The sequence below is a fragment of the Colletes latitarsis genome, unplaced genomic scaffold (assembly GCF_051014445.1).
Source record: "Colletes latitarsis isolate SP2378_abdomen unplaced genomic scaffold, iyColLati1 scaffold0006, whole genome shotgun sequence".
Classification (NCBI taxonomy): Eukaryota; Metazoa; Arthropoda; class Insecta; order Hymenoptera; family Colletidae; genus Colletes; species Colletes latitarsis.
This window is the reverse complement of record NW_027488366.1, coordinates 34,627,591-34,654,318: the sequence shown is the minus strand read 5'-3', so window position 1 is coordinate 34,654,318 and position 26,728 is coordinate 34,627,591.

Sequence of the window (26,728 nt, the reverse complement as noted above, 5' to 3'; positions counted from 1 at the left end):
AGAGGCCAGGATCTGGCCAACAAGTATGCGAAAAATGCGGAAGTATGAGCCAGATGATTGCAAATACCAGAACTAACCCAGACATAACCAGCGTTATCCTCTAAAATATTAATCGCAACCAGGTCTAATTGACTGTTTCGGTGTGGTACCGCATTACTACGTGATCCAAACCAGAAAAAGGCCATGATCTGGCCAACAAGTATGCGAAAAATGCGAAAGTACGAGCCAGATGGGGGCAAATCCCAGACCTAACCGAGACATAACCGGCGTTATCCTCTAAAATATTAATCGCAACCAGGTTTCATTGACTGTTTCGGTGTGGAACCTCATTACCACGGGATCCAAAACAGAAAAAGCACAGGATCTGGCCAACAAGTATGCGAAAAACACGGAAGTATGTGCCAGATGATAGCAAATACCAGAACTAGCCCAGACATAACCAGCGTTATCCTCTAAAATATTATTCGCAACCAGGTTTAATTGACTGTTTCGGTGTGGTACCACATTCCTACGTGGTCCAAGCCAGAAAAAGGCCAGGATCTGGCCAACAAGAATGCGAAAAATGCGAAAGCACGCGCCAGATGAGGGCAAATACTAGACCTAACGGAGACATTACCGGCATTATCCTCTAAAATATTAATCTCAACCAGGTTTAATTGACTGTTTCGTTGTGGAACCACATTACTACGGGATCCAAACCAGAAAAAGGCCAGGATCTGGCCAAGAAGTATGGGAAAAATGCGAAAGTACGAGCCAGATGAGGGCAAATACCAGAACTAGCCCAGACATAACCAGCGTGATCCTCTAAAATACTTATCGGAACATGCTTTTAATGACTGTTTCAGTGTGGTAACACATTACTACGAGATCCAAACCAGAAAAATCCCAGGATCTGGCCAACAAGAATGCGAAAAATGCGAAAGTATGAGCCAGATGATTGCAAATCCAAGAACTATCCCAAGCATAACCAGCGTTATCCTCTAAAATATTATTCGCAACCAGGTTTAATTGACTGTATGGGTGTGGTACCACATTCCTACGTGGTCCAAGCCAGAAAAAGGCCAGGATCTGGCCAACAAGAATGCGAAAAATGCGAAAGTACGCGCCAGATGAGGACAAATCCCAGACCTACCCGAGACATAACCGGCGTTATCCTCTAAAATATTAATCTCAACCAGGTTTAATTGACTGTTTCGTTGTGGAACCACATTACTACGGGATCCAAACCAGAAAAAACCCAGGATCTGGCCAACAAGAATGCCAAAAATGCGAAAGTATGAGCCAGATGATTGCAAATACCGGAACTAACCCAGACATAACCGGCGTTATCCTCTAAAATATTAATCGCAACCAGGTTTCATTGACTGTTTCGGTGTGGAACCACATTACTACGGGATCCAAACCAGAAAAAACTCAGGATCTGGCCAACAACTATGAGAAAAACGCGAAAGTATGAGCCAGATGATTGCATATACCAGAACTATTCCAGGCATAACCAGCGTTATCCTCTAAAATATTATTCGCAACCAGGATAAATTGACTGTTTCGGTGTGGTACCACATTACTACGTGGTCCAAGCCAGAAAAAGGCCAGGATCTGGCCAACAAGTATGCGAAAAATGCGAATGTATGAGCCAGATGATTGCAAATACCAGAACTAACCCAGACATAACCAGCGTTATCCTCTAAAATACTGATCGGAACCAGCTTTTATTGACTGTTTCAGTGTGGTACCACATTACTACGTGATCCACACCCGAAAAAGGCCAGGATCTGGCCCACAAGTATGCGAAAAATGCGAAAGTATGAGCCAGATGATTGCAAATACCAGAACTATGCCTGACATAACCAGCGTTATCCTCTAAAATACGAATCGGAACATGCTTTTAATGACTGTTTCAGTGTGGTAACACATTACTACGAGATCCAAACCAGAAAAATTGCCTGGATCGGGCCAACAAGAATGCGAGAAACGCGAAAGTACGAACCACATGAGGGAAAATCCCAGACCTAACCCAGACATAACCGGCGTTATCCGCTTAAATATTAATCGCAACCAGGTTTAATTGACTGTTTCGTTGTGGAACCACATTACTACGGGATCCAAACCAGAAAGAACCCAGGATCTGGCCAACAAGTATGCGAAAAATGTGAAAGAACGATCCAGATGAGGGCAAATCCCAGACCTAACCGAGACATAACCGGCGTTATCCTCTAAAATATTAATTGCAACCAGGTTTAGTTAACTGTTTCAGTGTGGTACCACATTACTACGTGATCCAAATCAGAAAAAGCCCAGGATCTGGCCAACAAGTATGCGAAAAATGCGAAAGTACGAGCCAGATGAGGGCAAATCCCAGACCTAACCGAGACATAACCGGCGTTATACTCTAAAATATTAATCGCAACCAGGTTTATTTGACTGTTTCGGTGTGGTAACGCATTACTACGTGATCCAAACCAGATAAAGCACAGGATCTGGCCAACAAGTATGAGAAAAATGCGAAAGTTCGAGCCAGATGAGGGCAAATACCAGACCTAACCCAGACAAAACCGGCGTTATCCCCTAAAATATTAACCGCAACCAGGTATAATTGACTCTTTCGGTGTGGTACCGCATTGCTACGATGATCCAAACCAGAAAAAACCCATGATCTGGCCAACAAGTATGCGAAAAATGCGAAAGTACGATCCAGATGAGGGCAAATCCCCGACCTAACCGAGACATAACCGGTGTTATCCTCTAAAATATTAATCATAACCAGGTTTAATTGACTGTTTCGTTGTGGAACCACATTACTACGGGATCCAAACCAGAAAGAACCCAGGACCCGGCCAACAAGTATGCGAAAAATCCGAAAGAACGATCCAGATGAGGGCAAATCCCAGACCTAGACGAGACATAACCGGCGTTATCCTCTAAAATATTAATTGCAACCAGGTTTAGTTAACTGTTTCAGTGTGGTACCACATTACTACGTGATCCAAATCAGAAAAAGCCCAGGATCTGGCCAACAAGTATGAGAAAAATGCGAAAGTATGAGCCAGATGATTGCAAATACCATAACTAACCCAGACATAACCGACGTTATCCCCTAAAATATTAATCGCAACCATGTTTAACTGACTGTTTCGGTGTGGTACCGCATTACTACGTGATCCAAACCAGAGAGAGGCCAGGATCTGGCCAACAAGGATCTGAAAAATGCGAATATATGATCCAGATGATTGCAAATACCAGAACTAACCCTGGCATAACCAGCGTTATCCTCTAAAATACGCATCGAAACATGCTTTTAATGACTGTTTCAGTGTGGTACCACATTACTACGTGATCCAGACCAGAAAAAGGCCAGGATCTGGCCAACAAGTATGCGAAAAATGCGAAAGTACGATCCAGATGAGGGCAAATCCCAGACCAAACCGAGACATAAACGGCGTTATCCCCTAAAATATTAATCGCAACCAGGTTTAATTGACTGTTTCGGTGTGGTACTGCATTACTACGTGATCCAGACCAGAAAAAGGCCAGGATCTGGGCAGCAAGTATGCGCAAAATGCGAAAGTACGAGCCAGATGAGGGCAAATCCCAGACCAAACCGAGACATAAACGGCGTTATCCTCTAAAATATTAATCGCAACCAGGTTTAATTGACTGTTTCGGTGTGGTACTGCATTACTACGTGATCCAGACCAGAAAAAGGCCAGGATCTGGCCAACAAGTATGCGAAAAATGCGAAAGTATGAGCCAGATGATTGCAAATACCAGAACTATGCCTGACATAACCAGCGTTATCCCCTAAAATATTAATTGCAACCAGGTTTAGTTAACTGTTTCAGTGTGGTACCACATTACTACGTGATCCAAATCAGAAAAAGCCCAGGATGTTGCCAACAAGTATGCGAAAAATGCGAAAGTACGAGCCAGATGAGGGCAAATCCCAGACCTAACCGAGACATAGCCGGCGTTATCCTCTAAAATATTAATCGCAACCACGTTTAATTGACTCTTTCGGTGTGGTACCGCATTACTACGTGATCCAAACCAGAAAAAGGCCATGATCTGGCCAACAAGTATGCGAAAAATGCGAAAGTATGAGCCAGATGATTGCAAATACCAGAACTATGCCTGACATAACCAGCGTTATCCCCTAAAATACGAATCGGAACATGCTTTTAATGACTGTTTCAGTGTGCTAACACATTACTACGAGATCCAAACCAGTAAAATCCCAGGATCGGGCCAACAAGTATGCGAAAAATGCGAAAGAACGATCCAGATGAGGGCAAATCCCAGACCTAACCGAGATATAACCGGCGTTATCCTCTAAAATATTAATCGCAACCAGGTATAATTGACTGTTTCGGTGTGGTAACACACTACTACGAGATCCAAACCAGAAAAATCCCAGGATCGGGCCAACAAGGATGCGAGAAAGGCGAAAGTACGAGCCACATGAGGGAAAATCCCAGACCCAACCGAGACATAACCGGCATTATCCTCTAAGATATTAATCGCAACCAGGTTTATTTGACTGTTTCGGTGTGGTACCACATTACTACGTGGTCCAAGCCAGAAAAAGGTCAGGATCTGGCCAACAAGAATGCGAGAAATGCGAAAGTACGCGCAAGATGAGGGCAAATATCAGACCTAACCGAGACATTACCGGCGTTAGCCACTACAATATTAATCGCAACCAGGTTTAATTGACTGTTTCAGTGTGGTAACACATTACTACGAGATCCAATCCAGAGAAAACCCAGGATCTGGCCAACAGGTATGCCAAAAATGCGAAAGTATGAGCCGGATGATTGCAAATACTAGCACTAACCCAGACATAACCGGCGTTATCCTCTAAAATATTAATCGCAACCAGGTTCAATTGACTGTTTCGGTGTGGAACCACATTACTACGGGATCCAAACCAGAAAAAACCCAGGATCTGTTCAACAACTATGAGAAAAACGCGAAAGTAGGAGCCAGATGGGGGCAAATCCCAGACCTAACCGAGACATAACCAGCGTTATCCTCTAAAATATTAATCGCAACCAGGTTTAATTGACTGTTTCGGTGTGGTACCGCATTACTACGTGATCCAAACAAGAAAGAGGCCAGGATCTGGCCAACAAGAATGCGAAAAAAGCGAAAGTACGAGCCAGATGTGGGCAAATCCCAGACCTACCCGAGACATAACCGGCGTTATCCTCTAAAATATTAATCGCAACCAGGTTTAATTGACTGTTTCAGTGTGGTACCACATTACTACGTGATCCAAACCAGAAAAAGCCCAGGATCTGGCCAACAAGTATGCGAAAAACGTGAAAGTACGAGCCAGATGAGGACAAATCCCAGACCTAACCGAGACGTACCCGGCGTTATCCCCTAAAATATTAATCGCAACCAGGTATAATTGACTGTTTCGGTGTGGTACCGCATTGCTACGATGATCCAAACCAGAAAGAGGCCAGGATCTGGCCAACAAGTATGCGAAAAATGCGAAAGTATGAGCCAGATGATTGCAAATACCAGAACTAACCCAGACATAACCGGCGTTATCCTCTAAAATATTAATCGCAAACAGGTTTAATTGACTGTTTCGGTATGGAACCGCATTACTACGGGATCCAAACCAGAGAAAACCCAGGATCTGGCCAACAGGTATGCGAAAAATGCGAAAGTATGAGCCAGATGATTGCAAATACTAGCACTAACCCAGACATAACCAGCGTTATCCTCTAAAATATTAATCGCAACCAGGTTTAATTGACTGTTTCGGTGTGGTACCGCATTACTACGTGATCCAAACCAGAGAAAGGCCAGGATCTGGCCAACAAGGATGAGAAAAATGCGAAAGTATGAGCAAGATGATTGCAAATACCAGAACTAACCCTGACATAACCAGCTTTATCCTCTAAAATACGAATCGGAACATGCTTTTAATGAGTGTTTCAGTGTGGTAACACATTACTACATGATCAAAACCAGAAACATCCCAGGATCGGGCCAACAAGAATGCGAAAAATGCGAAAGTACGAACAAGATGAGGGAAAATCCCAGACCTAACCGAGACGTAACCGGCGTTATCCCCTAAAATATTAATCGCAACCAGGTTTAATTGACTGTTTCAGTGTGGTAACACATTACTACGAGATCCAAACCAGAGAAAACCCAGGATCTGGCCAACAGGTATGCGAAAAATGGGAAAGTATGAGCCAGATGATTGCTAATACTAGCACTAACCCAGACATAACCGGCGTTATCCTCTAAAATATTAATCGCAACCGGGTTTAATTGACTGTTTCCGTGTGGAACCATATTACTACGGGATCCAAACCAGAAAAAACCCAGGATCTGGCCAACAAGTATGCGAAAAACGTGAAAGTACGAGCCAGATGAGGACAAATCCCAGACCTAACCGAGACGTAACCGGCGTTATCCCCTGAAATATTAACCGCAACCAGGTATAATTGACTGTTTCGGTGTGGTACCGCATTGCTACGATGATCCAAACCAGAAAAAACCCAGGATCTGGCCAACAAGTATGCGAAAAATGCGAAAGTACGAGCCAGATGAGGACAAATCCCAGACCTAACCGAGACGTAACCAGCGTTATCCTCTAAAATATTAACCGCAACCAGGTTTAATTGACTGTTTCGGTGTGGTACCGCATTACTACGTGATCCAAACCAGAAAAAGGCCATGATCTGGCCAACAAGTATGCGAAAAATGCGAAAGTATGAGCCAGATGATTGCAAATATCAGAACTATGCCTGACATAACCAGCGTTATCCTCTAAAATATGAACCGGGACATGCTTTTAATGACTGTTTCAGTGTGGTAACACATTACTACGAGATCCAAACCAGAAAAATCCCAGGATCGGGCCAACAAGTATGCGAAAAATGCGAAAGAACGATCCAGATGAGGGCAAATCCCGGACCTAACCGAGACATAACCGGCGTTATCCTCTAAAATAATAATCGCAACCAGGTATAATTGACTGTTTCGGTGTGGTAGCACATTACTACGTGGTCCAAGCCAGAAAAAGGCCAGGATATGGCCAACAAGAATGCGAGAAATGCGAAAGTACGCGCCACATGAGGGCAAATATCAGACCTAACCGAGACATTACCGGCGTTTTCCACTAAAATATTAATCGCAACCAGGTTCAATTGACTGTTTCGGTGTGGAACCACATTACTACGGGATCCAAACCAGAAAAAGCCTAGGATCTGGCCAACAAGTATGCGAAAAACGTGAAAGTACGAGCCAGATGAGGACAAATCCCAGTCCTAACCGAGACGTAACCGGCGTTATCCCCTAAAATATTAATCGCAACCAGGTATAATTGACTGTTTCGGTGTGGTAACGCATTGCTACGAGGATCCAAACCAGAAAGAGGCCAGGATCTGGCCAACAAGGATGAGAAAAATGCGAAAGTATGAGCCAGATGATTGCAAATACTAGCACTAACCCAGACATAGCCAGCGTTATCCTCTAAAATATTAATCGCAACCAGGTTTAATTGACTGTTTCGGTGTGGTACCGCATTACTACGTGATCCAAACCAGAGAAAGGCCGGGATCTGGCCAACAAGGACGAGAAAAATGCGAAAGTATGAGCAAGATGATTGCAAATACCAGAACTAACCCTGACATAACCAGCGTTATCCTCTAAAATACGAATCGGAACATGCTTTTAATGACTGTTTCAGTGTGGTAACACATTACTACGTGTTCAAAACCAGAAACATCCCAGGATCGGGCCAACAAGAATGCGAAAAATGCGAAAGTACGAACCAGATGAGGGAAAATCCCAGACCTAACCGAGACGTAACCGGCGTTATCCCCTAAAATATTAATCGCAACCAGGTTTAATTGGCTGTTTCAGTGTGGTAACACATTACTACGTGATCCAAACCAGAGAAAACCCAGGATCTGGCCAACAGGTATGCGAAAAATGCGAAAGTATGAGCCAGATGATTGCAAATACTAGCACTAACCCAGACATAACCGGCGTTATCCTCTAAAATATTAATCGCAACCGGGTTTAATTGACTGTTTCCGTGTGGAACCACATTACTACGGGATCCAAACCAGAAAAAACCCAGGATCTGGCCAACAACTATGAGAAAAACGCGAAAGTATGAGCCAGATGACTGCAAATACCAGAACTATCCCAGGCATAACCAGCGTTATCCTCTAAAATATTATTCGCAACCAGGTTTAATTGACTGTTTCGGTGTGGTACCACATTACTACGTGGTCCAAGCCAGAAAAAGGCCAGGATCTGGCCAACAAGAATGCGAAAAATGCGAAAGTACGCGCCAGATGAGGGCAAATACCAGACCTAACCGAGACATTACCGGCATTATCCTCTAAAATATTAATCGCAACCAGATTTAATTGACTGTTTCGGTGTGGTACCGCATTACTACGTGATCCAAACCAGAAAAAGGCCAGGATCTGGCCAACAAGTATGCGAAAAATGCGAAAGTACGAGCCAGATGAGGGCAAATGCCAGACCTAACCCAGACATAACCGGCGTTATCAGCTAAAATATTAATCGCAACCAGGTTTAATTGACTGTTTCGTTGTGGAACCGCATTACTACGGGATCCAAACCAGAAAAAAACCCAGGATCTGGCCAACAACTATGAGAAAATGCGAAAGTATGAGCCAGATGATTGCAAATACCAGAACTATCCCAGACATAACCGGCGTTATCCTCTAAAATATTAATCGCAAACAGGTTTAATTGACTGTTTCGTTGTGGAACCACATTACTACGGGATCCAAACCAGAGAAAACCCAGGATCTGGCCAACAGGTATGCGAAAAATGCGAAAGTATGAGCCAGATGATTGCAAATACTAGCACTAACCCAGACATAACCAGCGTTATCCTCTAAAATATTAATCGCAACCAGGTTTAATTGACTGTTTCGGTGTGGTACCGCATTACTACGTGATCCAAACCAGAGAAAGGCCAGGATCTGGCCAACAATGATGAGAAAAATGCGAAAGTATGAGCAAGATGATTGCAAATACCAGAACTAACCCTGACATAACCAGCTTTATCCTCTAAAATACGAATCGGAACATGCTTTTAATGAGTGTTTCAGTGTGGTAACAAATTACTACGTGATCAAAACCAGAAACATCCCAGGATCGGGCCAACAAGAATGCGAAAAATGCGAAAGTACGAACCAGATGAGGGAAAATCCCAGACCTAACCGAGACGTAACCGGCGTTATCCCCTAAAATATTAATCGCAACCAGGTTTAATTGACTGTTTCAGTGTGGTAACACATTACTACGAGATCCAAACCAGAGAAAACCCAGGATCTGGCCAACAGGTATGCGAAAAATGGGAAAGTATGAGCCAGATGATTGCTAATACTAGCACTAACCCAGACATAACCGGCGTTATCCTCTAAAATATTAATCGCAACCGGGTTTAATTGACTGTTTCCGTGTGGAACCACATTACTACGGGATCCAAACCAGAAAAAACCCAGGATCTGGCCAACAACTATGAGAAAAACGCGAAAGTATGAGCCAGATGATTGCAAATACCAGAACTATCCCAGGCATAACCAGCGTTATCCTCTAAAATATTATTCGCAACCAGGTTTAATTGACTGTTTCGGTGTGGTACCACATTACTACGTGGTCCAAACCAGAGAAAGACCAGGATCTGGCCAACAAGTATGCGAAAAATGCGAAAGTACGAGCCAGATGAGGGCAAATACCAGACCTAACCCAGACATAACCGGCGTTATCCGCTAAAATATTAATCGCAACCAGGTTTAATTGACTGTTTCGTTGTGGAACCGCATTACTACGGGATCCAATCCAGAAAAAAACCCAGGATCTGGCCAACAACTATGAGAAAATGCGAAAGTATGAGCCAGATGATTGCAAATACCAGAACTATCCCAGACATAACCGGCGTTATCCTCTAAAATATTAATCGCAAACAGGTTTAATTGACTGTTTCGGTGTGGAACCACATTACTACGGGATCCAAACCAGAGAAAACCCAGGATCTGGCCAACAGGTATGCGAAAAATGCGAAAGTATGAGCCAGATGGTTGCAAATACTAGCACTAACCCAGACATAACCAGCGTTATCCTCTAAAATATTAATCGCAACCAGGTTTAATTGACTGTTTCGGTGTGGTACCGCATTACTACGTGATCCAAACCAGAGAAAGGCCAGGATCTGGCCAACAAGGATGAGAAAAATGCGAAAGTATGAGCAAGATGATTGCAAATACCAGAACTAACCCTGACATAACCAGCTTTATCCTCTAAAATACGAATCGGAACATGCTTTTAATGAGTGTTTCAGTGTGGTAACACATTACTACGTGATCAAAACCAGAAACATCCCAGGATCGGGCCAACAAGAATGCGAAAAATGCGAAAGTACGAACCAGATGAGGGAAAATCCCAGACCTAACCGAGACGTAACCGGCGTTATCCCCTAAAATATTAATCGCAACCAGGTTTAATTGACTGTTTCAGTGTGGAACCACAATACTACGGGATCCAAACCAGAAAAAACCCAGGATCTGGCCAACAAGTATGCGAAAGACGTGAAAGTACGAGCCAGATGAGGACAAATCCCAGACCTAACCGAGACGTAACCGGCGTTATCCCCTGAAATATTAACCGCAACCAGGAATAATTGACTGTTTCGGTGTGGTACCGCATTGCTACGGTGATCCAAACCAGAAAAAACCCAGGATCTGGCCAACAAGTATGCGAAAAATGCGAAAGTACGAGCCAGATGAGGACAAATCCCAGACTTAACCGAGACGTAACCAGCGTTATCCTCTAAAATATTAACCGCAACCAGGTTTAATTGACTGTTTCGGTGTGGTACCGCATTACTACGTGATCCAAACCAGAAAAAGGCCATGATCTGGCCAAAAAGTATGCGAAAAATGCGAAAGTATGAGCCAGATGATTGCAAATATCTGAACTATGCCTGACATAACCAGCGTTATCCTCTAAAATACGAATCGGAACATGCTTTTAATGACTGTTTCAGTGTGGTAACACATTACTACGAGATCCAAACCAGAAAAATCCCAGGATCGGGCCAACAAGTATGCGAAAAATGCGAAAGAACGATCCAGATGAGGGCAAATCCCAGACCTAACCGAGACATAACCGGCGTTATACTCTAAAATAATAATCGCAACCAGGTATAATTGACTGTTTCGGTGTGGTAACACATTACTACGAGATCCAAACCAGAAAAATCCCAGGATCGGGCCAACAAGGATGCGAGAAACGCGAAAGTACGAGCCACATGAGGGAAAATCCCAGACCCAACCGAGACATAACCGGCTTTATCCTCTAAGATATTAATCGCAACCTGGTTTATTTGACTGTTTCGGTGTGGTAGCACATTACTACGTGGTCCAAGCCAGAAAAAGGCCAGGATCTGGCCAACAAGAATGCGAGAAATGCGAAAGTACGCGACACATGAGGGCAAATATCAGACCTAACCGAGACATTACCGGCGTTTTCCACTAAAATATTAATCGCAACCAGGTTCAATTGACTGTTTCGGTGTGGAACCACATTACTACGGGATCCAAACCAGAAAAAGCCCAGGATCTGGCCAACAAGTATTGGAAAAACGCGAATGTATGAGCCAGATGATTGCAAATACCAGAACTAACCCAGACATAACCAGCGTTACCCTCTAAAATACTGATCGGAACAAGCTTCTATTGACTGTTTCAGTGCGGTACCACATTACTACGTGATCCACACCCGAAAAAGGCCAGGATCTGGCCAACAAGTATGCGAAAAATGCGAAAGTACGAGCCAGATGAGGGCAAATACCAGACCTAACCCAGACATAACCGGCGTTATCCGCTAAAATATTAATCGCAACCAGGTTTAATTGACTGTTTCGGTGTGGTACCGCATTGCTACGAGGATCCAAACCAGAAAGAGGCCAGGATCTGGCCAACAAGGATGAGAAAAATGCGAAGGTATGAGCAAGATGATTGCAAATACTAGCACTGACCCAGACATAACCAGCGTTATCCTCTAAAATATTAATCGCAACCAGGTTTAATTGACTGTTTCGGTGTGGTACCGCATTACTACGTGATCCAAACCAGAGAAAGGCCGGGATCTGGCCAACAAGGATGAGAAAAATGCGAAAGTATGAGCAAGATGCTTGCAAATACCAGAACTAACTCTGACATAACCAGCGTTATCCTCTAAAATACGAATCGGAACATGCTTTTAATGACTGTTTCAGTGTGGTAACACATTACAACGTGATCAAAACCAGAAACATCCCAGGATCGGGCCAACAAGAATGCGAAAAATGCGAAAGTACGAACCAGATGAGGGAAAATCCCAGACCTAACCGAGACGTAACCGGCGTTATCCCCTAAAATATTAATCGCAACCAGGTTTAATTGGCTGTTTCAGTGTGGTAACACATTACTACGTGATCCAAACCAGAGAAAACCCAGGATCTGGCCAACAGGTATGCGAAAAATGCGAAAGTATGAGCCAGATGATTGCAAATACTAGCACTAACCCAGACATAACCGGCGTTATCCTCTAAAATATTAATCGCAACCGGGTTTAATTGACTGTTTCCGTGTGGAACCACATTACTACGGGATCCGAAGCAGAAAAAACCCAGGATCTCGCTAACAACTATGAGAAAAATGCGAAAGTATGAGCCAGATGATTGCAAATACCAGAACTATCCCAGGCATAACCAGCGTTATCCTCTAAAATATTATTCGCAACCAGGTTTAATTGACTGTTTCGGTGTGGTACCACATTACTACGTGGTCCAAGCCAGAAAAAGGCCAGGATCTGGCCAACAAGAATGCGAAAAATGCGAAAGTACGCGCCAGATGAGGGCAAATACCAGACCTAACCCAGACATAACCGGCGTTATCCGCTAAAATATTAACCGCAACCAGGTTTAATTGACTGTTTCGTTGTGGAACCGCATTACTACGGGATCCAAACCAGAAAAAAACCCAGGATCTGGCCAACAACTATGAGAAAATGCGAAAGTATGAGCCAGATGATTGCAAATACCAGAACTATCCCAGACATAACCGGCGTTATCCGCTAAAATATTAATCGCAACCAGGTTTAATTGACTCTTTCGTTGTGGAACCACATTACTACGGGATCCAAACCAGAAAGAACCCAGGATCTGGCCAACAAGTATGCGAAAAATGCGAAAGAACGATCCAGATGAGGGCAAATACCAGACCTAACCGAGACATTACCGGCATTATCCTCTAAAATATTAATCGCAACCAGATTTAATTGACTGTTTCGGTGTCGTACCGCATTACTACGTGATCCAAACCAGAAAAAGGCCAGGATCTGGCCAACAAGTATGCGAAAAATGCGAAAGTACGAGCCAGATGAGGGCAAATACCATACCTAACCCAGACATAACCGGCGTTATCCGCTAAAATATTAATCGCAACCAGGTTTATTTGACTGTTTCAGTGTGGTAACACATTACTGCGTGATCCAAACCAGATAAAGCCCAGGATCTGACCAACAAGTATCAGAAAAATGCGAAAGTTCGAGCCAGATGAGGGCAAGTCCCAGACCTAACCGAGTCATAACCGGCGTTATCCTCCAAAATATTAATTGCAACCAGGTTTAATTAACTGTTTCAGTGTGGTACCACATTCCTACCTGATCCAAATCAGAAAAAGGCCATGATCTGGCCAACAAGTATGCGAAAAATGCGAAAGTATGAGCCAGATGATTGCAAATACCAGAACTGTGCCTGACATAACCAGCGTTATCCTCTAAAATATTAATCGCAACCAGGTTTATTTGACTGTTTCAGTGTGGTAACACATTACTGCGTGATCCAAACCAGATAAAGCCCAGGATCTGACCAACAAGTATCAGAAAAATGCGAAAGTTCGAGCCAGATGAGGGCAAGTCCCAGACCTAACCGAGACATAACCGGCGTTATCCTCCAAAATATTAATTGCAACCAGGTTTAATTAACTGTTTCAGTGTGGTACCACATTCCTACCTGATCCAAATCAGAAAAAGCCCAGGATCTGGCCAACAAGTATGCGAAAAATGCGAAAGTACGAGCCAGATGAGGGCAAATCTCAGACCTAACCGAGACATAACCGGCGTTATCCTCTAAAATATTAATCGCAACCAGGTTTATTTGACTGTTTCGGTGTGGTAACGCATTACTGCGTGATCCAAACCAGATAAAGCCCAGGACCTGGCCAACAAGTATCAGAGAAATGCGAAAGTTCGAGCCAGATGAGGGCAAATCCCAGACCTAACCGAGACATAACCGGCGTTATCCTCCAAAATATTAATCGCAACCAGGTATAATTGACTGTTTCGGTGTGGTAACACATTACTACGAGATCCAAACCAGAAAAATCCCAGGATCGGGCCAACAAGGATGCGAGAAACGCGAAAGTACGAGCCACATGAGGGAAAATCCCAGATCCAACCGAGACACAACCGGCGTTATCCTCTAAGATATTAATCGCATCCAGGTTTATTTGACTGTTTCGGTGTGGTACCACATTACTACGTGGTCCAAGCCAGAAAAAGGCCAGGATCTGGCCAACAAGAATGCGAGAAATGCGAAAGTACGCGCCAGATGAGGGCAAATATCAGACCTAACCGAGACATTACCGGCGTTATCCACTAAAATATTAATCGCAACCAGGTTCAATTGACTGTTTCGGTGTGGAACCACATTACTACGGGATCCAAACCAGAAAAATCCCAGGATCTGGCCAACAAGTATGCGAAAAATGCGAAAGTATGAGCCAGTTGATTGCAAATACCAGAACTAACCCAGACATAACCGGCGTTATCCCCTAAAATATTAATCGCAACCAGGTTTAATTGACTGTTTCGGTGTGGAACCACATTACTACGGGATCCAAACCAGAGAAAACCCTGGATCTGGCCAACAGGTATGCGAAAAATGCGATAGTATGAGCCAGATAATTGCAAATACTAGCACTAACCCAGACATAACCAGCGTCATCCTCTAAAATACGAATCGGAACATGCTTTTAATGACTGTTTCAGTGTGGTAACAAATTACTACGTGATTCAAACCAGAAACATCCCAGGATCGGGCCAACAAGAATGCGAAAAATGCGAAAGTACGAACCAGATGAGGGAAAATCCCAGACCTAACCGAGACGTAACCGGCGTTATCCCCTAAAATATTAATCGCAACCAGGTTTAATTGACTGTTTCAGTGTGGTAACACATTACTACGTGGTCTAAGCCAGAAAAAGGCCAGGATCTGACCAACAAGTATCAGAAAAATGCGAAAGTTCGAGCCAGATGAGGGCAAATACCAGACCTAACCCAGACAAAACCGGCGTTATCCCCTAAAATATTAACCGCAACCAGGTATAATTGACTGTTTCGGTGTGGTAACGCATTACTGCGTGGTCCAAACCAGATAAAGCCCAGGATCTGACCAACAAGTATCAGAAAAATGCGAAAGTTCGAGCCAGATGAGGGCAAATCCCAGACCTAACCGAGACATAACCGGCGTTATCCCCTAAAATATTAATCGCAACCAGGTTTAATTGACTGTTTCGGTGTGGAACAACATCACTACGGGATCCAAACCAGAGAAAACCCAGGATCTGGCCAACAGGTATGCGAAAAATGCGATAGTATGAGCCAGATGATTGCAAATACTAGCACTAACCCAGACATAACCAGCGTTATCCTCTAAAATACGAATCGGAACTCGCTTTTAATGACTGTTTCAGTGTGGTAACACATTACTACGTGATCCAAACCAGAAACATCCCAGGATCGGGCCAACAAGAATGCGAAAAATGCGAAAGTACGAACCAGATGAGGGAAAATCCCAGACATAACCGAGACATAACCGGCGTTATCCGCTAAAATATTAACCGCAACCAGGTATAATTGACTGTTTCGGTGTGGTACCGCATTACTACGATGATCCAAACCAGAAAAAACCCAGGATCTGGCCAACAAGTATGCGAAAAATGCGAAAGTACGATCCAGATGAGGGCAAATCCCAGACCTAACCGAGACATAACCGGCGTTATCCTCTAAAATATTAATCGCAACCAGGTTTAATTGACTGTTTCGGTGTGGTACCGCATTACTACGTGATCCAAACCAGAAAAAGGCCATGATCTGGCCAACAAGTATGCGAAAAATGCGAAAGTATGAGCCAGATGATTGCAAATACCAGAACTGTGCCTGACATAACCAGCGTTATCCTCTAAAATACGAATCGGAACGTGCTTTTAATGACTGTTTCAGTGTGGTAACACATTACTACGAAATCCAAACCAGAAAAATCCCAGGATCGGGCCAACAAGAATGCGAGAAACGCGAAAGTACGAGCCACATGAGGGAAAATCCCAGACCTAACCCAGACGTAACCGGCGTTATCCGCTTAAATATTAATCGCAACCAGGTTTAATTGACTGTTTCGTTGTGGAACCACATTACTACGGGATCCAAACCAGAAAGAACCCAGGATCTGGCCAACAAGTATGCGAAAAATGCGAAAGAACGATCCAGATGAGGGCAAATCCCAGACCTAACCGAGACATAACCGGCGTTATCCTCCAAAATATTAATTGCAACCAGGTTTAATTGACTGTTTCGGTGTGGTATCGCATTACTACGTGATCCAAACCAGAAAAAGGCCATGATCTGGCCACAAGTATGCGAAAAATGCGAAAGTATGAGCCAGATGATTGCAAATACCAGAACTGTGCCTGACATAACCAGCGTTATCCTCTAAAATACGAATCGGAACATGCTTTTAATGACTGTTTCAGTGTGGTACCACATTCCTACCTGATCCAAATCAGAAAAAGCCCAGGATCCGGCCAACAAGTATGCGAAAAATGCGAAAGTACGAGCCAGATGAGGGCAAATCCCAGACCTAACCGAGACATAACCGGCGTTATCCTCTAAGATATTAATCGCAACCAGGTTTAATTGACTGTTTCGGTGTGGAACCGCATTACTACGTGATCCAAACAAGAAAGAGGCCAGGATCTGGCCAACAAGAATGCGAGAAAAGGGAAAGTACGAGCCAGATGTGGGCAAATCCCAGACCTACCCGAGACATAACCGGCGTTATCCTCTAAAATATTAATCGCAAACATGTTTAATTGACTGTTTCAGTGTGGTACCACATTACTACGTGATCCAAACCAGAAAAAGCCCAGGATCTGGCCAACAAGTATGCGAAAAACGCGAATGTATGAGCCAGATGATTGCAAATACCAGAACTAACCCAGACATAACCAGCGTTATCCTTTAAAATACTGATCGGAACCAGCTTCTATTGACTGTTTCAGTGTGGTACCACATTACTACGTGATCCACACCCGAAAAAGGCCAGGATCTGGCCAACAAGTATGCGAAAAACGTGAAAGTACGAGCCAGATGAGGACAAATCCCAGACCTAACCGAGACGTAACCGGCGTTATCCCCTAAAATATTAATCGCAACCAGGTATAATTGACTGTTTCGGTGTGGTACCGCATTGCTACGATGATCCAAACCAGAAAGAGGCCAGGATCTGGCCAACAAGTATGCGAAAATGCGAAAGTAGGAGCCAGATGATTGCAAATACTAGCACTAACCCAGGCATAACCAGCGTTATCCTCTAAATATTATTCGCAACCAGGTTTAATTGACTGTTTCGGTGTGGTACCGCATTACTACGTGATCCAAACCAGAAAAAGGCCATGATCTGGCCAACAAGTATGCGAAAAATGCGAAAGTATGAGCCAGATGATTGCAAATACCAGAACTGTGCCTGACATAACCAGCGTTATCCTCTAAAATACGAATCGGAACATGCTTTTAATGACTGTTTCAGTGTGGTAACACATTACTACGAGATCCAAACCAGAAAAATCCCAGGATCGGGCCAACAAGAATGCGAGAAACGCGAAAGTACGAGCCACATGAGGGAAAATCCCAGACCTAACCCAGACATAACCGGAGTTATCCGCTAAAATATTAATCGCAACCAGGTTTAATTGACTGTTTCGTTGTGGAACCACAATACTACGGGATCCAAACCAGAAAGAACACAGGATCTGGCCAACAAGTATGCGAAAAATGCGAAAGAACGATCCAGATGAGGGCAAATCCCAGACCTAACCGAGACATAACCGGCGTTATCCTCCAAAATATTAATTGCAACCGGGTTTAATTGACTGTTTCGTTGTGGAACCGCATTACTACGGGATCCAAACCAGAAAAAAACCCAGGATCTGGCCAACAACTATGAGAAAAAGCGAAAGTATGAGCCAGATGATTGCAAATACCAGAACTATCCCAGGCATAACCAGCGTTATCCTCTAAAATATTATTCGCATCCAGGTTTAATTGACTGTTTCGGTGTGGTACCACATTACTACGTGGTCCAAGCCAGAAAAAGGCCAGGATCTGTTCAACAACTATGAGAAAAACGCGAAAGTAGGAGCCAGATGGGGGCAAATCCCAGACCTAACCGAGACATAACCAGCGTTATCCTCTAAAATATTAATCGCAACCAGATTTAATTGACTGTTTCGGTGTGGTACCGCATTACTACGTGATCCAAACCAGAAAAAGGCCAGGATCTGGCCAACAAGTATGCGAAAAATGCGAAAGTACGAGCCAGATGATTGCAAATACTAGCACTAACCCAGACATAACCGGCGTTATCCTCTAAAATATTAATCGCAACCAGGTTCAATTGACTGTTTCGGTGTGGAACCACATTACTACGGGATCCAAACCAGAAAAAACCCAGGATCTGGCCAACAACTATGAGAAAAACGCGAAAGTATGAGCCAGATGATTGCAAATACCGGAACTATCCCAGGCATAACCAGCGTTATCCTCTAAAATATTATTCGCAACCAGGTTTAATTGACTGTTTCGGTGTGGTACCACATTACTACGTGGTCCAAGCCAGAAAAAGGCCTGGATCTGGCCAACAAGAATGCGAAAAATGCGAAAGTACGCGCCAGATGAGGGCAAATATCAGACCTAACCGAGACATTACCGGCGTTATCCTCTAAAATATTAATCGCAACCGGGTTTAATTGACTGTTTCGTTGTGGAACCGCATTACTACGGGATCCAAACCAGAAAAAAACCCAGGATCTGGCCAACAACTATGAGAAAAATGCGAAAGTATGAGCCAGATGATTGCAAATACCAGAACTATCCCAGGCATAACCAGCGTTATCCTCTAAAATATTATTCGCAACCAGGTTTAATTGACTGTTTCGGTGTGGTACCACATTACTACGTGGTCCAAGCCAGAAAAAGGCCAGGATCTGGCCAACAAGAATGCGAAAAATGCGAAAGTACGCGCCAGATGAGGGCAAATACCAGACCTAACCGAGACATTACCGGCATTATCCTCTAAAATATTAATCGCAACCAGATTTAATTGACTGTTTCGGTGTGGTACCGCATTACTACGTGATCCAAACCAGAAAAAGGCCAGGATCTGGCCAACAAGTATGCGAAAAATGCGAAAGTACGAGCCAGATGAGGGCAAATACCAGACCCAACCCAGACATAACCGGCGTTATCCGCTAAAATATTAACCGCAACCAGGTTTAATTGACTGTTTCGTTGTGGAACCGCATTACTACGGGATCCAAACCAGAAAAAAACCCAGGATCTGGCCAACAACTATGAGAAAATGCGAAAGTATGAGCCAGATGATTGCAAATACCAGAACTATCCCAGACATAACCGGCGTTATCCGCTAAAATATTAATCGCAACCAGGTTTAACTGACTCTTTCGTTGTGGAACCACATTACTACGGGATCCAAACCAGAAAGAACCCAGGATCTGGCCAACAAGAATGCGAAAAATGCGAAAGAACGATCCAGATGAGGGCAAATACCAGACCTAACCGAGACATTACCGGCATTATCCTCTAAAATATTAATCGCAACCAGATTTAATTGACTGTTTCGGTGTCGTACCGCATTACTACGTGATCCAAACCAGAAAAAGGCCAGGATCTGGCCAACAAGTATGCGAAAAATGCGAAAGTACGAGCCAGATGAGGGCAAATACCAGACCTAACCCAGACATAACCGGCGTTATCCGCTAAAATATTAATCGCAACCAGGTTTAATTGATTGTTTCGTTGTGGAACCGCATTACTACGGGATCCAAACCAGAAAAAAACCCAGGATCTGGCCAACAACTATGAGAAAAAGCGAAAGTATGAGCCAGATGATTGCAAATACCAGAACTATCCCAGACATAACCGGCGTTATCCGCTAAAATATTAATCGCAACCAGGTTTAATTGACTCTTTCGTTGTGGAACCACATTACTACGGGATCCAAACCAGAAAGAACCCAGGATCTGGCCAACAAGTATGCGAAAAATGCGAAAGAACGATCCAGATGAGGGCAAATCCCAGACCTAACCGAGACGTAACCGGCGTTATAACCTAAAATATTAATCGCAACCAGGTTTAATTGACTGTTTCAGTGTGGTAACACATTACTACGTGATCCAAACCAGAGAAAACCCAGGATCTGGCCAACAGGTATGCGAAAAATGCGAAAGTATGAGCCAGATGATTGCAAATACCAGAACTAACCCAGACATAACCGGCGTTATCCCCTAAAATATTAATCGCAACAAGGTTTAATTGACTGTTTCGGTGTGGAACCACATTACTACGTGATCCACACCCGAAAAAGGCCAGGATCTGGCCAACAAGTATGCGAAAAACGTGAAAGTACGAGCCAGATGAGGACAAATCCCAGACCTAACCGAGACGTAACCGGCGTTATCCCCTAAAATATTAATCGCAACCAGGTTTAATTGACTGTTTCGGTGTGGAACCACATTACTACGTGATCCAAACCAGAAACATCCCAGGATCGGGCCAACAAGAATGCGAAAAATGCGAAAGTACGTACCATATGAGGGAAAATCCCTGACCTAACCGAGACATAACCGGCGTTATCCTCTAAAATATTAATCGCAACCAGGTTTAATTGACTGTTTCGGTGTGGTACCGCATTACTACGTGATCCAAACCAGAGAAAACCCAGGATCTGACCAACAAGTATGCGAAAAATGCGAAAGTACGATCCAGATGAGGGCAAATCCCTGACCTAACCGAGACATAACCGGCGTTATCCTCTAAAATATTAATCGCAACCAGGTTTAATTGACTGTTTCGGTGTGGTACCGCATTACTACGTGATCCAAACCAGAAAAAGGCCATGATCTGGCCAACAAGTATGCGAAAAATGCGAAAGTATGAGCCAGATGATTGCAAATACCAGAACTGTGCCTGACATAACGAGCGTTATCCTCTAAAATATTAATCGCAACCAGGTTTATTTGACTGTTTCAGTGTGGTAACACATTACTGCGTGATCCAAACCAGATAAAGCCCAGGATCTGACCAACAAGTATCAGAAAAATGCGAAAGTTCGAGCCAGATGAGGGCAAGTCCCAGACCTAACCGAGACATAACCGGCGTTATCCTCCAAAATATTAATTGCAACCAGGTTTAATTAACTGTTTCAGTGTGGTACCACATTCCTACCTGATCCAAATCAGAAAAAGCCCAGGATCTGGCCAACAAGTATGCGAAAAATGCGAAAGTACGAGCCAGATGAGGGCATATCCCAGACCTAACCGAGACATAACCGGCGTTATCCTCTAAAATATTAATCGCAACCAGGTTTATTTGACTGTTTCGGTGTGGTAACGCATTACTGCGTGATCCAAACCAGATAAAGCCCAGGACCTGGCCAACAAGAATGCGAGAAATGCGAAAGTACGAGCCACATGAGGGAAAATCCCAGACCTAACCCAGACGTAACCGGCGTTATCCGCTTAAATATTAATCGCAACCAGGTTTAATTGACTGTTTCGTTGTGGAACCACATTACTACGGGATCCAAACCAGAAAGAACCCAGGATCTGGCCAACAAGTATGCGAAAAATGCGAAAGAACGATCCAGATGAGGGCAAATCCCAGACCTAACCGAGACATAACCGGCGTTATCCTCCAAAATATTAATTGCAACCAGGTTTAATTGACTGTTTCGGTGTGGTATCGCATTACTACGTGATCCAAACCAGAAAAAGGCCATGATCTGGCCACAAGTATGCGAAAAATGCGAAAGTATGAGCCAGATGATTGCAAATACCAGAACTGTGCCTGACATAACCAGCGTTATCCTCTAAAATACGAATCGGAACATGCTTTTAATGACTGTTTCAGTGTGGTACCACATTCCTACCTGATCCAAATCAGAAAAAGCCCAGGATCCGGCCAACAAGTATGCGAAAAATGCGAAAGTACGAGCCAGATGAGGGCAAATCCCAGACCTAACCGAGACATAACCGGCGTTATCCTCTAAAATATTAATCGCAACCAGGTTTATTTGACTGTTTCGGTGTGGTAACGCATTACTCCGTGATCCAAACCAGATAAAGCCCAGGATCCGGCCAACAAGTATGCGAAAAATGCGAAAGTACGAGCCAGATGAAGGCAAATCCCAGACCTAACCGAGACATAACCGGCGTTATCCTCTAAGATATTAATCGCAACCAGGTTTAATTGACTGTTTCGGTGTGGAACCGCATTACTACGTGATCCAAACAAGAAAGAGGCCAGGATCTGGCCAACAAGAATGCGAAAAAAGGGAAAGTACGAGCCAGATGTGGGCAAATCCCAGACCTACCCGAGACATAACCGGCGTTATCCTCTAAAATATTAATCGCAAACATGTTTAATTGACTGTTTCAGTGTGGTACCACATTACTACGTGATCCAAACCAGAAAAAGCCCAGGATCTGGCCAACAAGTATGCGAAAAACGCGAATGTATGAGCCAGATGATTGCAAATACCAGACCTAACCGAGACGTAACCGGCGTTATCCCCTAAAATATTAATCGCAACCAGGTATAATTGACTGTTTCGGTGTGGTACCGCATTGCTACGATGATCCAAACCAGAAAGAGGCCAGGATCTGGCCAACAAGTATGCGAAAAATGCGAAAGTATGAGCCAGATGATTGCAAATACTAGCACTAACCCAGGCATAACCAGCGTTATCCTCTAAATATTATTCGCAACCAGGTTTAATTGACTGTTTCGGTGTGGTACCGCATTACTACGTGATCCAAACCAGAAAAAGGCCAGGATCTGGCCAACAAGTATGCGAAAAATGCGAAAGTTCGAGCCAGATGAGGGCAAATACCAGACCTAACCCAGACAAAACCGGCGTTATCCCCTAAAATATTAACCGCAACCAGGTATAATTGACTGTTTCGTTGTGAAACCGCATTACTACGGGATCCAAATCAGAAAAAGCGCAGGATCTGGCCAACAAGTATGAGAAAAATGCGAAAGTTCGAGCCAGATGAGGGCAAATACCAGACCTAACCCAGACAAAACCGGCGTTATCCCCTAAAATATTAACCGCAACCAGGTATAATTGACTGTTTCGGTGTGGTACCGCATTACTACGTGATCCAAACCAGAAAAAGGCCATGATCTGGCCAACAAGTATGCGAAAAATGCGAAAGTATGAGCCAGATGATTGCAAATACCAGAACTGTGCCTGACATAACCAGCGTTATCCTCTAAAATACGAATCGGAACATGCTTTTAATGACTGTTTCAGTGTGGTAACACATTACTACGAGATCCAAACCAGAAAAATCCCAGGATCGGGCCAACAAGAATGCGAGAAACGCGAAAGTACGAGCCACATGAGGGAAAATCCCAGACCTAACCCAGACATAACCGGAGTTATCCGCTAAAATATTAATCGCAACCAGGTTTAATTGACTGTTTCGTTGTGGAACCACAATACTACGGGATCCAAACCAGAAAGAACACAGGATCTGGCCAACAAGTATGCGAAAAATGCGAAAGAACGATCCAGATGAGGGCAAATCCCAGACCTAACCGAAACATAACCGGCGTTATCCTCCAAAATATTAATTGCAACCGGGTTTAATTGACTGTTTCGTTGTGGAACCGCATTACTACGGGATCCAAACCAGAAAAAAACCCAGGATCTGGCCAACAACTATGAGAAAAAGCGAAAGTATGAGCCAGATGATTGCAAATACCAGAACTATCCCAGGCATAACCAGCGTTATCCTCTAAAATATTATTCGCATCCAGGTTTAATTAACTGTTTCGGTGTGGTACCACATTACTACGTGGTCCAAGCCAGAAAAAGGCCAGGATCTGGCCAACAAGAATGCGAAAAATGCGAAAGTACGCGCCAGATGAGGGCAAATACCAGACCTAACCGAGACATTACCGGCATTATCCTCTAAAATATTAATCGCAACCAGATTTAATTGACTGTTTCGGTGTGGTACCGCATTACTACGTGATCCAAACCAGAAAAAGGCCAGGATCTGGCCAACAAGTATGCGAAAAATGCGAAAGTACGAGCCAGATGATTGCAAATACTAGCACTAACCCAGACATAACCGGCGTTATCCTCTAAAATATTAATCGCAACCAGGTTCAATTGACTGTTTCGGTGTGGAACCACATTACTACGGGATCCAAACCAGAAAAAACCCAGGATCTGGCCAACAACTATGAGAAAAACGCGAAAGTATGAGCCAGATGATTGCAAATACCGGAACTATCCCAGGCATAACCAGCGTTATCCTCTAAAATATTATTCGCAACCAGGTTTAATTGACTGTTTCGGTGTGGTACCACATTACTACGTGGTCCAAGCCAGAAAAAGGCCTGGATCTGGCCAACAAGAATGCGAAAAATGCGAAAGTACGCGCCAGATGAGGGCCAATATCAGACCTAACCGAGACATTACCGGCGTTATCCTCTAAAATATTAATCGCAACCGGGTTTAATTGACTGTTTCGTTGTGGAACCGCATTACTACGGGATCCAAACCAGAAAAAAACCCAGGATCTGGCCAACAACTATGAGAAAAAGCGAAAGTATGTGCCAGATGATTGCAAATACCGGAACTATCCCAGGCATAACCAGCGTTATCCTCTAAAATATTATTCGCAACCAGGTTTAATTGACTGTTTCGGTGTGGTACCACATTACTTCGTGGTCCAAGCCAGAAAAAGGCCAGGATCTGGCCAACAAGAATGCGAAAAATGCGAAAGTACGCGCCAGATGAGGGCAAATACCAGACCTAACCGAGACATTACCGGAATTATCCTCTAAAATATTAATCGCAACCAGATTTAATTGACTGTTTCGGTGTGGTACCGCATTACTACGTGATCCAAACCAGAAAAAGGCCAGGATCTGGCCAACAAGTATGCGAAAAATGCGAAAGTACGAGCCAGATGATTGCAAATACTAGCACTAACCCAGACATAACCGGCGTTATCCTCTAAAATATTAATCACAACCGGGTTTAATTGACTGCTTCGTTGTGGAACCGCATTACTACGGGATCCAAACCAGAAAAAAACCCAGGATCTGGCCAACAACTATGAGAAAAAGCGAAAGTATGAGCCAGATGATTGCAAATACCAGAACTATACCAGGCATAACCAGCGTTATCCTCTAAAATATTATTCGCATCCAGGTTTAATTGACTGTTTCGGTGTGGTACCACATTAGTACGTGGTCCAAGCCAGAAAAAGGCCTGGATCTGGCCAACAAGAATGCGAAAAATGCGAAAGTACGCGCCAGATGAGGGCAAATATCAGACCTAACCGAGACTTTACCGGCGTTATCCTCTAAAATATTAATCGCAACCAGGTTCAATTGACTGTTTCGGTGTGGAACCACACTACTACGTGGTCCAAGCCAGAAAAAGGCCAGGATCTGGCCAACAAGAATGCGAAAAATGCGAAAGTACGCGCCAGATGAGGGTAAATATCAGAACTATCCCAGACATAACCAGCGTTATCCTCTAAAATATTATTCGCAACCAGGTTTAATTGACTGTTTCAGTCTGCTGCCACTTTACTACGTGGTCCAAGCCAGAAGAAGGCCAGGATCTGGCCAACAAGTATGCGAAAAATGCGAAGGTCCGAGCCAGATGAGGGCAAATACTAGACCTAACCGAGACATAACCGGCGTTATCCTCTAAAATATTAATCGCAACCAGGTTCAATAGACTGTTTCGGTGTGGAACCACATTACTACGGGATCCAAACCAGAAAAAACCCAGGATCTGGCCAACAACTATGAGAAAAACGCGAAAGTATGAGCCAGATGATTGCAAATACCAGAACTATCCCAGGCATAACCAGCGTTATCCTCTAAAATATTATTCGCATCCAGGTTTAATTGACTGTTTCGGTGTTGTACCACACTACTACGTGGTCCAAGCCTGAAAAAGGCCAGGATCTGGCCAACAAGAATGCGAAAAATGCGAAAGTACGCGCCAGATGAGGGTAAATATCAGACCTGACCGAGACATTACCGGCGTTATCCTTTAAAATATTAATCGCAACCAGGCTCAATTGACTGTTTCGGTGTGGGACCACATTACTACGGGATCCAAACCAGAAAAAACCCAGGATCTGTTCCACAACTATGAGAAAAACGCGAAAGTACGAGCCATATGGGGGCAAATCCCAGACCTAACCGAGACATAACCAGCGTTATCCTCTAAAATATTAATCGCAACCAGGTTTAATTGACTGTTTCGGTGTGG